Genomic DNA, 13,166 nt, shown 5'->3' with positions numbered 1-13,166 from the left:
TTGCAGATTTCTCCGTCGACATTTCCTAAATTTACAACTGATAAATAGATTGGCGAACGGCTTAAGGTAGGAACTGCTAAATAAACACACAGATTCTCTGAAAATAGGCTTTCTAAGAACTCTCTTAAACATTTTTGTTGAAATCTGACGCTTTATTTTTACGGTCATTAGGTATTATGGAGCATATGCTATCTATCTTCAAGTTATGTGTGCAAACAAGTAAGTCGGTTTCGTATTTTCAAATTCTTCAAATCGATATACATATTAATGAATAAGAAGGAGACGTTTCCAAATCGATTCGACAATCACTGGTCATTTGTGCTGTTTTAATTATTATTTTCATTCTTTTTCTTTATGCACCGCAAGTCTTGTAATTTTCTTCTATTATACTCTCTTCTTTTTTTTTTTTTTTTGTTTTCATATGTAACTTATACACTAAGCGTTACCCAATTGGTGTCATGAATTCTCTTGTTTGCATTCCTTCTGCACATTCGCTTGTCTATCTCCCCGGGCTAAAGCAACTATTATCTTGAACCTTGTTTTCCACATTAATTAATAAAGGATTGCGGTGCGCACTATAGTAGTAACTGATTTCAAAACTTGGTACAGATATTTCTCAGGATCAGCGAAAATACCTAATAGATTCGGCTATCGAAGATGCCTCCTTCGAATAATTGCAGTTACCTACTTTTTAACTATATATTTAATATAACGATTCACGCAATAGGAGTATCCATTACTTTTCAGTAATAACTTACGTTATTGCTGTTCATATGTTCAAACAACGCAAAATATTGTTATATAAAATTCTTTCTGTAGCATGTCCGTCGGAGTATTTCTTAATTAAAGTCGGGTTTATTTTGCAGGGTTTTGTCGGGTTTTGTTTACGAAAAATTATTTACAGAGTGAAAGTAATTAGGCGATCATTACCTCACAACACTTCACATGGGCATTATTCATACAAATTCCTAATTGGATTAAGAAAATATTTTGATGCGGTTTAGATTTAGCACGTTTTATAAGTTTTAAATGCACATTTTTAGCTATTAAGGACGTGGCAGAGGCAAATCACAAATTCATTTTTACAATTTACCAGATCATCCCTATTGTCAGTCTGATAGCAAGCAAATTAGACCTTTGCTGATATGCTAATTAGAAGAGATGTTGGTACCAAGTTTGTATGCATGTACGCAACAACCAGAATAGTCTAAGAAAGACCACTCTTACATTAAACCGAACTATTCCGAATCATTTTATTGACCGATTTAAGTATGTCTACCCATCCGTACGTTTAACTCTCTTCGTTTTTCTGTGTTCACATTTGATATACATATGTAAATATATATATAAATTTCACCAAAATATCTTAAAAACTGCTGGGCCATGGCCTACCATGAAATATCCTACACCATATTCATAGGGCGATTTCTTAAATTAAGGCAATATATGGGAAGTAGTAAGAATAGGTGTCCGATCCATTTTTAATAGGGTTCGTCTTTGTACACCAACTTGTAACAGTCGGTTGAACACAAGAAAACAAGATAGACAGAGGGACAGATAGACTTATATAATAACACAAATATAATAAAAGGTAGCCCTATCTCAAGTTCTTCTGGATGTTGTATACATCCACCTGAACTTAATATACTCTTGTACCACAATTGGAGTATAATGAAGTGGTCAATCTTGTCAGACTGCGAATGCGACTATTGTGACCATTTTTTGTGAACTGAAATATTACGACAATAGAGATCACACAAGCAAACAAGCATAAATCGGCTGAGAATCCTACACTGATAAAAATTGTATTCCCTTTATGAAGTTCTTTGCCTATTATAATTGCACATCTCTACATTTATAAATATAAAAACTCTCCTTCTATTGTAGAATCAAAAATCATACATAACCAAATCAGTTATAATCAACTTTTTATCAAAGTTGAAGAATATAAAATAAAAATAAAAAAAAATAAATAAAACATTTAGAAATTTACACGGGCAACAGTTGAGTTAGAGAAAAGAAGAATGAACCAAACATACACACACAATATCCGTTCCACACAATTGTAAATATTGGACTGTCAGTAGCAATTAATGCTTGAGGTGCAATATTTTATAAACTCAAACTGAACAAAACAAAATATTATAGTTTTGACTTTTGACATTTGCAAATAAAAATGTACTTAATGAAGGAGAAATTTAGTTACGAAAAGGTTTCAAGTCCGACAGGACGGAAAAAAAGAACCTCGAACTTGAGACAGCTAATCGACATCATTTGGTTTATATGCAAAATTGTTGTTACTAAGCAACAATTTAAGGCTTAATTAATCTGTCTCTCTTTCTATCTAAACAATTAGTAGAGCACATCCACACCTACAAAAATTTGTAGATTTTGTTCCTTTCCTCCAGAAAGGAAAACGAAAAAATACTAAGTAAGTAAATAGCATAACATAGAAAGAGCTGTTGTGTGGAATAATTTTCTCAGTCAATTTTCAGTTTTTAAAAAAAAAGTCGGATAAATTCTTCTTATATTATCTTGCAATACTACATGCAACGCACATCATCCTACATCGTTATAACATCGAAATATAAATCAACAAGAATTTTTGTAGTAGGCAAACGCAGAAACAAGTTGCCTTATGCCTGCACAGTTGGCTACTCACATACGAAAATTATCACATGTACAAACTCATTCAGAGCAAATCTCTCTTTCCAAATGCAACAATTGTTTGTTGTTTCTACAAGCAAAAGTCAAAACATAAAATATAAAAGTCCACTATAAGGTTCGCGTATGTCTCTGCGCTAAATATATAATGGGAAAAAAAAATGTATTCGAGTCTGTTTTCTTCTTTCCATTAAACACACACGCATACGGAGTCAAGGAAACTTCACCTGAGTGAAGGCAGAAAGCAAAACGGGCCTAAACACTCGTGCAATCAACAATTACTGTTGTGCGATTTTCTGCATTTTGTTTTCACTAGCATTTTTTTTCACTTTTTTTCCTGACGTCACTGAATCATTTATATGTCCATGCGTACATGTCACGTGTGGCGGCAAAGGCAGATGTACTTTCTTTCCTTTTTATCGGAAAATTTTCATAACATTTTTCCTTTTCTTTAAGATATGTTTGCTGAAAGGCACACACATACGTATCCATATAAACATACGTTCATGCATGTATGCACACATATCTACATATATTTATGTGCGTATATGTATGTATAAATTTGTAACAAAACAGAAATATTTATGGGAAGCATAAATTGTAAAATGTGAGTGATATATTTTGCCAAGGGAGCGATAAGGGTTGATTTGGTTTTTTCCAATTTTTGTCTTCTTCCTCGTCTTAAATCGCTTGAATGGGAAAGTCACAATGTCTTAACGTTGTAACTAGATTTTCACTTTCGAATAACAATTACTTATCAGAATTCCTGTGATCTGTCAATATTTAGTCCTTTTACTTGTTGTTAGCAATATCAAATCCTCATGAAGTGACGTCATCCGTTCTATGCAATTGTAGACGTGAGTAACAGTTCCGCAAACACGCACTCGATGTTCCGAACGTGTGCTAGTGATCAGCTTATTTATATATATATATACATATATGTGTTTATAAACATATACCTATATGTAGATATGTACACACGTAATATGCGTATATAAATTGGACACGATAACGATTCGAATTTAGATATACCGATCGACATAACGGTTTATTTATATATGCATATATATTCGGAGCATTATCATGTTACCGCTAGTCTATAAGTTATCAGACTATCAGCATTATTTTTATGAATGCTAATGATATCTTAAAGAACTGGGTAGCCAACCAATTGAATACGCTGATGACAATACGCATTATAAATGGCATAACAAAAGCAAGGCCACTTCATTGCGTCATTCAACCTGAATTTTAGTGCAAAACACAGATCGAAGATTCATTCCAAAAATGGATCAAATCGAGTTGTTGGTCAGTATCTACAATGATAAACTGGTATTAGACATATGCCATTTTCGTATCTAACTGAATGTAGAGTATTTTTCCTCGTTCGCTGAGGCGGCGATTCTTAACAAATAATATATTTATACGCAAAAATTTGCGCTTAATACGTTTTAGTTAACAATTTTCTCGCATGAGAATTTCTTGTTGTGACATAAACGTAATATATATCAAGTATTTTGAATAAAGAGATATTTTTTTTTATCACAGAAAAGAAAGAAAAAAGTGTAAATAAATAAATAAAAAGAATATTAAAACTTATGTTGGGCGCTTTGGGTGTTTTTAAAATTTAGTACATGTGAGATTATTTAACTCCAAAGCACGCATACATATTTATTTATAAACACAAACTCTACTCAGCACTTTCAATAACTTGGTCATATGATTCATATTCAAACAGATATGCCGCGGAAGGCGTAAGTCACAAATAGGCATTTCGTCAGTTTGTTTGGAGTTCTTTGTCCGTCTCTTTACTGAGTGGATAGCATACCCTTCAAATACAAGGGTGGCAATTCAAATCGAAATCGAAAATCAAGGTTTTATAATAAATTAAGACAAAAATATAATTTTATACCGACGAAATCCAATGACTGACAGCCTTCATAAGATTCGTAATTATGAAATTGGTTGATGAAATTTTGAATTGGTATAGTCACGTCCGTTCATTCGGTCGTATATCTGTCAAGCGAAAAAATTCCTGTAACTTGCCTGAAAACTGAATCAAGGTTGCAACAAAATGGCGTATTTCACTAACAATCTGCAGCCTATAATAGTTATTGATCTGAAGCATAGTTTAAATATCTATTACAACCATCTTGCACTGGTGCAGACCAAATCCATTTACTGCCTCTTAATTTTGGCTTTTCGAGATTTATGTCAAGCGAAGTCTAAACATTTTTTTGCTTTTACAATTCCAATGTTTTCCGAAAATTATGTAAAAACCATTTTCCTTAGTTTGTCCTCTAAAAAGAATAGTTAAAAGTGTAGCAAAGCTTGAAATTTTCAGAACAATTTTTTAGGGAAGGCAAATTTGGCTTAACATATTTGGCATAAAGAGCATGATAAGGCATGGAGAGTGTTACAAATTCGGGTTTATGCTGACATTAGTTTAAGCTTTTTTTTTTTCTTTTATTTAAAGAACAGAAAGACATATAAATATATATGACTGAAATGTTAAAATATTTTTAGCATATATCTGTAGCTTGTGTCGTGTAAGTTCATGCCAATGCAAAACACATAACACTAAATTTTGCTGTTTTTGCTATTGTTGTTGCTTATTATTATTATTATTATTATTATTATTATTATTATTATTATTATTTTTATAACTCACGTTCTTCCCTTCTTTCATACTGTATTGCTTTGCTTGCCATAATATTTATGGGTGGTGTTGGTGTTTTGTTTGCATTGGTAATGCAGTGTGAAATGTGTTATATAATGTCTTCTTATTCCTCTTTTTTTATTTTGCTTATTTTCATATTTTCATTTTTAATGTGGTCTACGCAACTTATATTTCGTTTGGCTGAGTGTGTGTATATGCGTTATGTTATTCACTTCCATATTCTCTCTTTTTATGTCTCGTTTTTCTTTTTGTTTTTGCATATCATAATTTTTAACGGTAATTGCCGACCATGCATTTATTCTCAGTTTTGACGACTTAATGTTTGATTATAATAATTTGTTGTTGCTTTTTTTACCTCGCACTAGCTTTGGTATAGGGGCATGTTAAGTTTAGCCTTATATATGTAATAACTAAAGGGACTTAAGGTAGATCCACTTTTCATTAAACTGATCGACACAGAATTTAACATTGCCTATGCGTTTAATGTATTTCAATGTGTTTTTGTGTTTTCGCAAATTTATAAAGAATAACAAGATGCTTGACCGGAACATATGCCTGTGTGCTGCGCTAGAAGAGCTCCCATGAAAAATATGCTTTTACATCGAAACAAGACAGTTTATAGTGTTTTATCATGAAAGTAAATAAAGATTTGTATTAGATGAAGCGATGTAAGGTGAGAAATGATCAGTCTTGGCCGACTATAATGCTTTTACTTCTTTTTTTTGTGTTGTTTGTTTATGTATGTACGTGCTTGCTTTCTCTCCCGTTTGCGTATGGGTATAATAAAATACATAAATTTTTATGAGTGGATGTATATTGTAGAGTAACAAAAGTCCTTAATAAGAACAGCATTAGGAACGTCAGACTACTAAAGATTGCCCACTTAATTTATTAATCCAGTAGATACGGGGTTATATAGTTGAGCGTATGTTTATTGTTGGGAATGATTCGTTTCTTGTTGGGTGATAAGGGAGCCAAGGGGTTGTGGTCTGAGAAGGGACTAGCCAAAGACTTTTGAGCAACAGATCCACGAAATTTATTTTCAAGACTTGGTGATGATTAGCTCAATTCCACACTAAGCTTAACCGCTCTGTCCGGTAGTTATAAATCAATCTGAATATTGATCTATGTGTCATAACATCTCAGTGTTTATGACCAAATCTTTCCTTCAACTCTAATTATTTCCAGTTTATTAATGTAAACATTTAATTTTTTTACTCATCTAACCCAATTGCCACAGAGACGATGCAGTTCTTCTTTTGTGAAAGACTTTTCAAGAGTTTTTGATTACTTCTGCGTATATTTGATAACCGATTCTATTATATAATACAAACACGTTATAAAATACGATTAACTAAAAGACATAAACAATTAATTAAAACAGCAGAGATTTGTTCGGACAGCGAAGGTGATAGAAAGTCAAAAGACTGCAAATAGAAAGCATATTGTGTTAGCGATAGAAATGCAACATCACAAAAAGCGCATTTTATGTTCCAATATACAAATAACAAATTTCATAAATAGAATTGTAGAGGTATATATATGTAAAATATTAAAGGTACTTATAGGCGAATGCTGATTACGTAATTCGAAGTTTTGTATTCGGAACATCTAATTCTATAGGCATGTCGCAACCATGTGGAGAACACGATGTCAATAAAATCTAATTTTATTAAAATGACTAGACTGAACATTTAGCTCACCTTGTTCAGAAAGTGGAGCCAATAGTATTAGTCGTTTATGCTCATTTTCCTTTGCTTCTAGAATTGATTTCTAGACTCTAAATAAGTCATAACAATAATAATAATAATAATAATAATTGAAAATTGATTAATGAGATCTTCGTGATATTGCTAAGGATACGGCTGATAATATATCTCGTTCTGTGATATGTGTAAAACATTTATGTTAAACTTTTTGAGTGTAACAATAGCGTAAAGGGTAACAGCGTAAAAAAGGGCTTCCCTGGCAATTTTTTTTTGCATGGTAAAATGGACAATGTTATCAGTTTTAAAATGAATAGCATTTAAAATTAAAAAACACTACGTCTGAAAAGTATTATAGAATTGCGGCTCTGCAGCAAACAGCTTACCTGGTCCAAATTTGAATAGAAAAAAAAATCCTCTAGTCTACATCCCTATACTCAGATAAAGACGTAGGACTGTTGAGAAATATTGATTTTTATATCAATAGCGCTTTGTTTTTAAATGGAAAAGCGCAATTTTAGGTCGAAACACTGTTTTACTGCAACACTATAGTGGGACACGGCGCATCATCAAACGTTCTACATTACTTCGCTGAAAACTATTTACTTTCGTAACGACTTTCGAAAATATGCCGCTATAGGAGACGTGGTAGTAAAAGTGGTCCGATCCAAAACACGTCGGTGTACCAAATAACATGAAAATATCTCAAAATTTGCGACTGGTAGGTTAAACCCAAGAAAACAAGCCGAACAAATGCACAGACAAGCTTAGAATCACCTGGTGAATCGATCACTATTGTAAAAAGTGGAACCATTTCAGGTGCTCTTAGATGCTGCATATCTCCGCATAAGATACTGTAAAAAATTTGAATGAAAAAGATGAACATTGTGTGAGTCATGCTGTCGTTTTTGAAACATACTGTTACGTCCTAAGAATCAAAATGTCTAGACTATTCAAAATTTCACCACGCCTTCATTGGCCACTTTATGTCACTCTTGACTATCTAAGATATCACACACTTAAACTTATGAAAAAGAGAAAGAATTGATTTTCTGAGAAATATACAGTGCCCTTACTCGTTAAAGCAGCTAAAATACTTAGGATGAGGGAACAGGATTATCTGAGGTATAGCGCTTATCTCTATTAGACCTCCAACCGAAGATATGAAGGATAATACTTGTAAAGTATATAAAAATCTGGTAATCAGAGAACAACATCATCGATTTTACTTCTGCGAAAGTTGCTCACAACCCACAAATCTTTTACTTCAGTTTTTATTTTCCACTTGAAAGGGTCTACGTGATGTCATTTGAAAAACTTTCATTGAAGCGAGAAACTCTCTCTATGATAAATTATATAAAATTTAATTAACAATTCTGATGTAAAGTAAAAACGATATACAGAAGAGACTTTTTTCACTTATTTTACTAATCTTAGCTGTCAAAACTGACTCAAGTTATACCAAACAGTTTTTTAAAAATCTTCATTTCGAGGCATGTTTTTCCTTTACCATCTTTGTAAACTTTAAATTTCACATTTTTGTTGTTCTATGTCCAGCAATTAAATGGAATTTGTGCTCCAACAAAAGGCATTAAAAAAAAAAAAAGAACAAGAAGAAAAACGCCAGCTGTCAGTCAAAAGCGTAAAAAAGGTGTCAGAAATACTTTGACATTCAGAGCGATAATAATGTCATTCGTCTAAGCGTTGCATTCATACGTCGTAACGTGTGAATGGATGAATGTTTTGTAAAGTATGCACAATTTTTGACAGCAATACTGAAAAGAAGGATTGCCGCTTTTTCTTGTTGTTGTTGTTGTGTTTGCTTTTGTCGTTGTTGTTGGCTTTGTTGCTACGAGTTATGCTTTCGAGTGGTGCAACGACAAATCGAGAGAGAGTGGACATGACAGTTATATGGAGCGTTAGGAAATGCTAAACCCAAAAAAAGGTTCCAAAGCGTACATGCAATAATAAAAATAAACAGAAATGTAATCGTCATAGAACGAATTTTGGATACCCATTATTTATATATATATTAATAAATTTTTGACGTTTAGTTAATTTTAAATCGTTTTGCCTTGGTTGGTATGGCGTTGTTTTTGGGGAAATGGATTGATATGCATTCAACCGTTTGATTTGCTTCGACAATTAGTTGAGTCACCCAGCCTTAGGAGTAGTTTAGAAAAATATTTTCTCAATCCATCAACTGGTAATTCAATCTACTGTTAGTAAGCGAACCGTACTTTAAAATAATGGTTTTTTCTGATTAACATCCAACTCAGATCGATTAAAAGTGCATCGCCTAACTCGCCAGACTTAGCTACCCAAGTTAACTTGATTGTCTTTGCCGTGTACTAGAACGTATTTAACGTGTCAAATTCCATTGTAATCGGCACTTTACCTCACCGATCTTTTGATGATTTTTATTTTGCGTATTTGCCGTAAGCGCTCTTGTACTAATAAATCGTTTCTTAATAAGTAGGCAAGAACCTTCGCTTTATAACGATAGTTTCCACGATAGCCTCCTACTCCGTATGCTTTCCTGATAATCTAAAATTTTTTTAGGGAATCTAAGTCCTAACAAATGGTTTCAAATCGCTGCTTATGTAGCATAAGTGGGTGAATCAGCTTTTGCGTTTCGTAGACTGTTGCGGTTGCTCATATACACTTTGACAAGTACACGTTTCGCGATTATATATACATATAATAGATCTCAAAAAATTTGGTCTTTTATGACGTATAACTTGGTTTCTTTTTTCGTTTTTTTTTTTTTGTCGAAATTTTTATCTTCACTCCACTCTTCAAAACCAATTCAAAGGTCGTATTGCTTACGATTGTGGCTCTACAGCTTTGCGGTAGATTGACTGGAATAAAAAAAAAATTGTATTATGGTGTTATTTTTTCAAATTTTTTGTGGGTAATAACGCCTGTAGGTTGATTGAAAACAAACCGCAATCGCACACATGCACTGTAGATACATTCGCGCGCATGCAAATCGAAAAAGTTGCAAAATTCTCTGACAATCGATTGCATGACAATTGTCATTTAAAGCCATGTTAAACCAGCCAAACTGTCAAAAAAGATTTACGTATGATTTGGTAGAGTAGCTGTTAGGGATTCGTTGTTGTTTTAAAGCGTTCTCCACAATTTTTTTTGCTTTTAAGTGATGGATAAATAAGCACAAAGAAATAAGAAAAACAAAACAAGGAAAGCATTCAAAAAGATAAGAAGTAAAGTAAAGATTTCGAAAATAACGTAAGTACTGCGAGCAAAACATGTCTAGAATTTTCTATAGTTTTTCTTAGACCATTCTTATTTTTCCCCTTTTTTTTCTCTATGTGAAATCAGCCCGGCCATAAGAAGCAGCAGAAAATAGGAAATGTATGTACATTCCTGTAAAAACCCATAAAGGTGCGTAATTGCTGGCTGCGCACAAGTATCGGAAAAACATTAAAATTGTGCACAAAAGAAAAGACGAAATTTTACTGTATACAATACCATACTACTACTACTACTACTACTACGACTACTACTACTACTGCACTGTACATCATATACTACTGCTATTACTATGCTGCTAATGCTGCTTTATTAAGTGGTGCACACAAGTATACACGCTAGCTTTGATAAGTGTATATACTTCAACGTGATAAGAAGGCTTCGAATTTCTGCGTCTTCGTTTTATGTAAGTGAAGCTGGCGCTAGACTTTATGGTTAATTGACTTTAGGGGGCTAATAAGTTGCATCCTACCAATATACGGAATGTCCAGAATTTCCATATCGCTATGGCTATTTTCTACATAGCTCCGTCTCAATACCTCTCTGCAGTGTTCGATGCTCCTTTCAGCTCTTTTTTACTCGCAGTTTGCCTTTAAACGTACGAAATAAGAGTAGCTGCAAACCTAAACTGGGTAACACAAGCTTCGGGAACAACTCATTTTCTGATTTATTAAATTTTATGAATATTAGGTTAGTGTGCAATCTTTGGTTTTTGTTTATCTCGTTTAAATCATCAAACAAAAATTGCGAAATAAGTTCTGTTTTGCTAGTTTTTCTTTGTAAATTCTTTCGGTGCATATAGCTCAACATGTACCTTGAAAAATACTATCTAAACTTTACGTTCGTTGGCCGGGATGGAGCTTTAGACAGGCGAGGCTGTGGTACGCTTCGGAGGTCACAGAGCCATCAAAATTCTCATCACTTAGCTGTGCCCGCTACTGGCTAAACGACTATTGGCAATTTTTATTTATAAACGATCGGTGTTTCTTTTGAACTCTGGGAGGAGCATCCGAAGATAGCTGTCCATCTCGTATATGAACGACATCAAACAGCTGTATCTGTCTAGCCAGTTCTGATGGTGCCGTGAAGTAGTAGCAGGCTGTGGTTGGATGTGTGCTGTACTGTGTTTATGTACTTCTTCTGATTTATATATCCTCGAGAAAGGGCAGTGTTCTGAATATTTGGCCGACACATATGAAAATACTAAAGGGAAGTGAGGCTTCGGCTGCGTACGGTTGGAGCTCGCCCAAAGCTATATAGACTAACTTATAATCGAAACAATAGGTATACACGGTGGTCAGGCTGTGCCGAAGAAGATTGTTGTGGCGTTCCTCATAATCTATGAGCTGAATTTGTTTTTATGAACTCTACTAGGAATCGACAGGGTTCAATACCTTTGATTAGATGTAGCTGTTTTGAGAAATCCTTTTTGGTTCGTGTAGCGCGGTGCTTGAACTATTTACCATTTGACCTAACTGTAGACTGTGAGCGATAAACCTTTATTTATTTATTTTTTTTTTATAGAGCTAGTTTATGTATTATTGTTTATGAATTATTGCTTAATGAAAGAGATATGCACTTTAATTACTGCCTTCGTGCTTATTGAATTTTTGCTCTCTTTTGTTGAAGTTTGGATTACTATTATTTTTATATACCTAGTGTTAAGTTAAAATTTTAACGATTCAGTACGAATTGTACTGCGTATTACCTGTAGTGGCTTCAATACGTTAAACTGGCTCTTGAAGGGCTTTGGATTGCTTTTTGAATGCATATAAATAAAATAAATAATAAATGTTGCAACCGTCTTGTGTAAAGCTTTCTCAGGACAGGTGTTTCTCATAAATTGTATTGCCTTCTTCCTTCTTTTGCCACTACTTATAAAAGTTGCCCCAGGCTATATCGTGATATTGACGGAAACGAACCGAACTAATAGGAAAAAAAAGAGAAAGTTTCGCTTAGCATTCCGGTGAGTTTTCGAATTCTTAAGTACCACACATCAGATTTGAAATTAAATCCAATCTTTTTGTAAACTACAAAAGCAAGCATCCCTTGGAAAAGATAGTGGATTGTATCACTAATAAGTTGTGACATCTACGAGACGTTGGTGTAATATTTCAAATAAGTCGCCGATTGTCAAGATCGTGCAAGTTATCTGATTTGAATTAGCTGGCAGTGAGAGTCAACCGCTGCATTATACTTTCATTAAGATGCAGAATGGAATCTAATTCATTTTGATTTGAATTTGCTTGAGATTATTGTTTTTCGATTGTCATCATTTTGTATAAATTGACTTCAGATCGAATTCAGTTTTTCCGGATCGTTCTGACTTAATAAACAATCATCATGCACATCAAGAATGCACTGCATATAGAGTACATATCAATCTAAAGCCATTATAACGTTCATTTAACAACTACTATGCAAACTATTAAGTCATAAATAAAGTTTACACAATCATTTTAGAATCAACAACAGCATCTACATCACCGTTAGCAGCATCATCATCATTACCATCGTCATCATCAGCAGCAGCATCAGTATCAGTAACGTCACCAGTACTAGGCAACAATGCATGTAAATCTTAAACTAGATTAGAACCACTAAACAAAACAAATACACAGTATAAAACCCATAAATAACTGTAAAATTACTCAAAAACATGCATACACAGAAGAAGATGTCTATATGCATTTATGTATACATACATACATACATACATACATACATAAATATGTATATGTAAAAAATGAAAGAATATGAATATGAAAGTAACTCTTAACAAGAGAAATTAACATCAATCTACACGTTTAATGACATAAGAGTGACAAACACATGCATAA

At 33.4% G+C, this 13,166-nt stretch overlaps 1 protein-coding gene across 2 annotated transcripts in view; it reads right to left on the bottom strand.

The window, feature by feature from the left end:
* The window catches only part of LOC119640361 (protein tiptop), a 143,478-nt gene that overhangs the window by 17,310 nt on the left and 113,002 nt on the right, over positions 1–13,166 (bottom strand). The window lies entirely within an intron of this gene.

The sequence above is a fragment of the Glossina fuscipes genome, unplaced genomic scaffold (genome assembly GCF_014805625.2).
Source record: "Glossina fuscipes isolate IAEA_lab_2018 unplaced genomic scaffold, Yale_Gfus_2 121, whole genome shotgun sequence".
NCBI lineage: Eukaryota > Metazoa > Arthropoda > Insecta > Diptera > Glossinidae > Glossina > Glossina fuscipes.
Note: the sequence above shows the minus strand (reverse complement) of the source record. Positions and strands in the feature narration are given on the sequence as shown.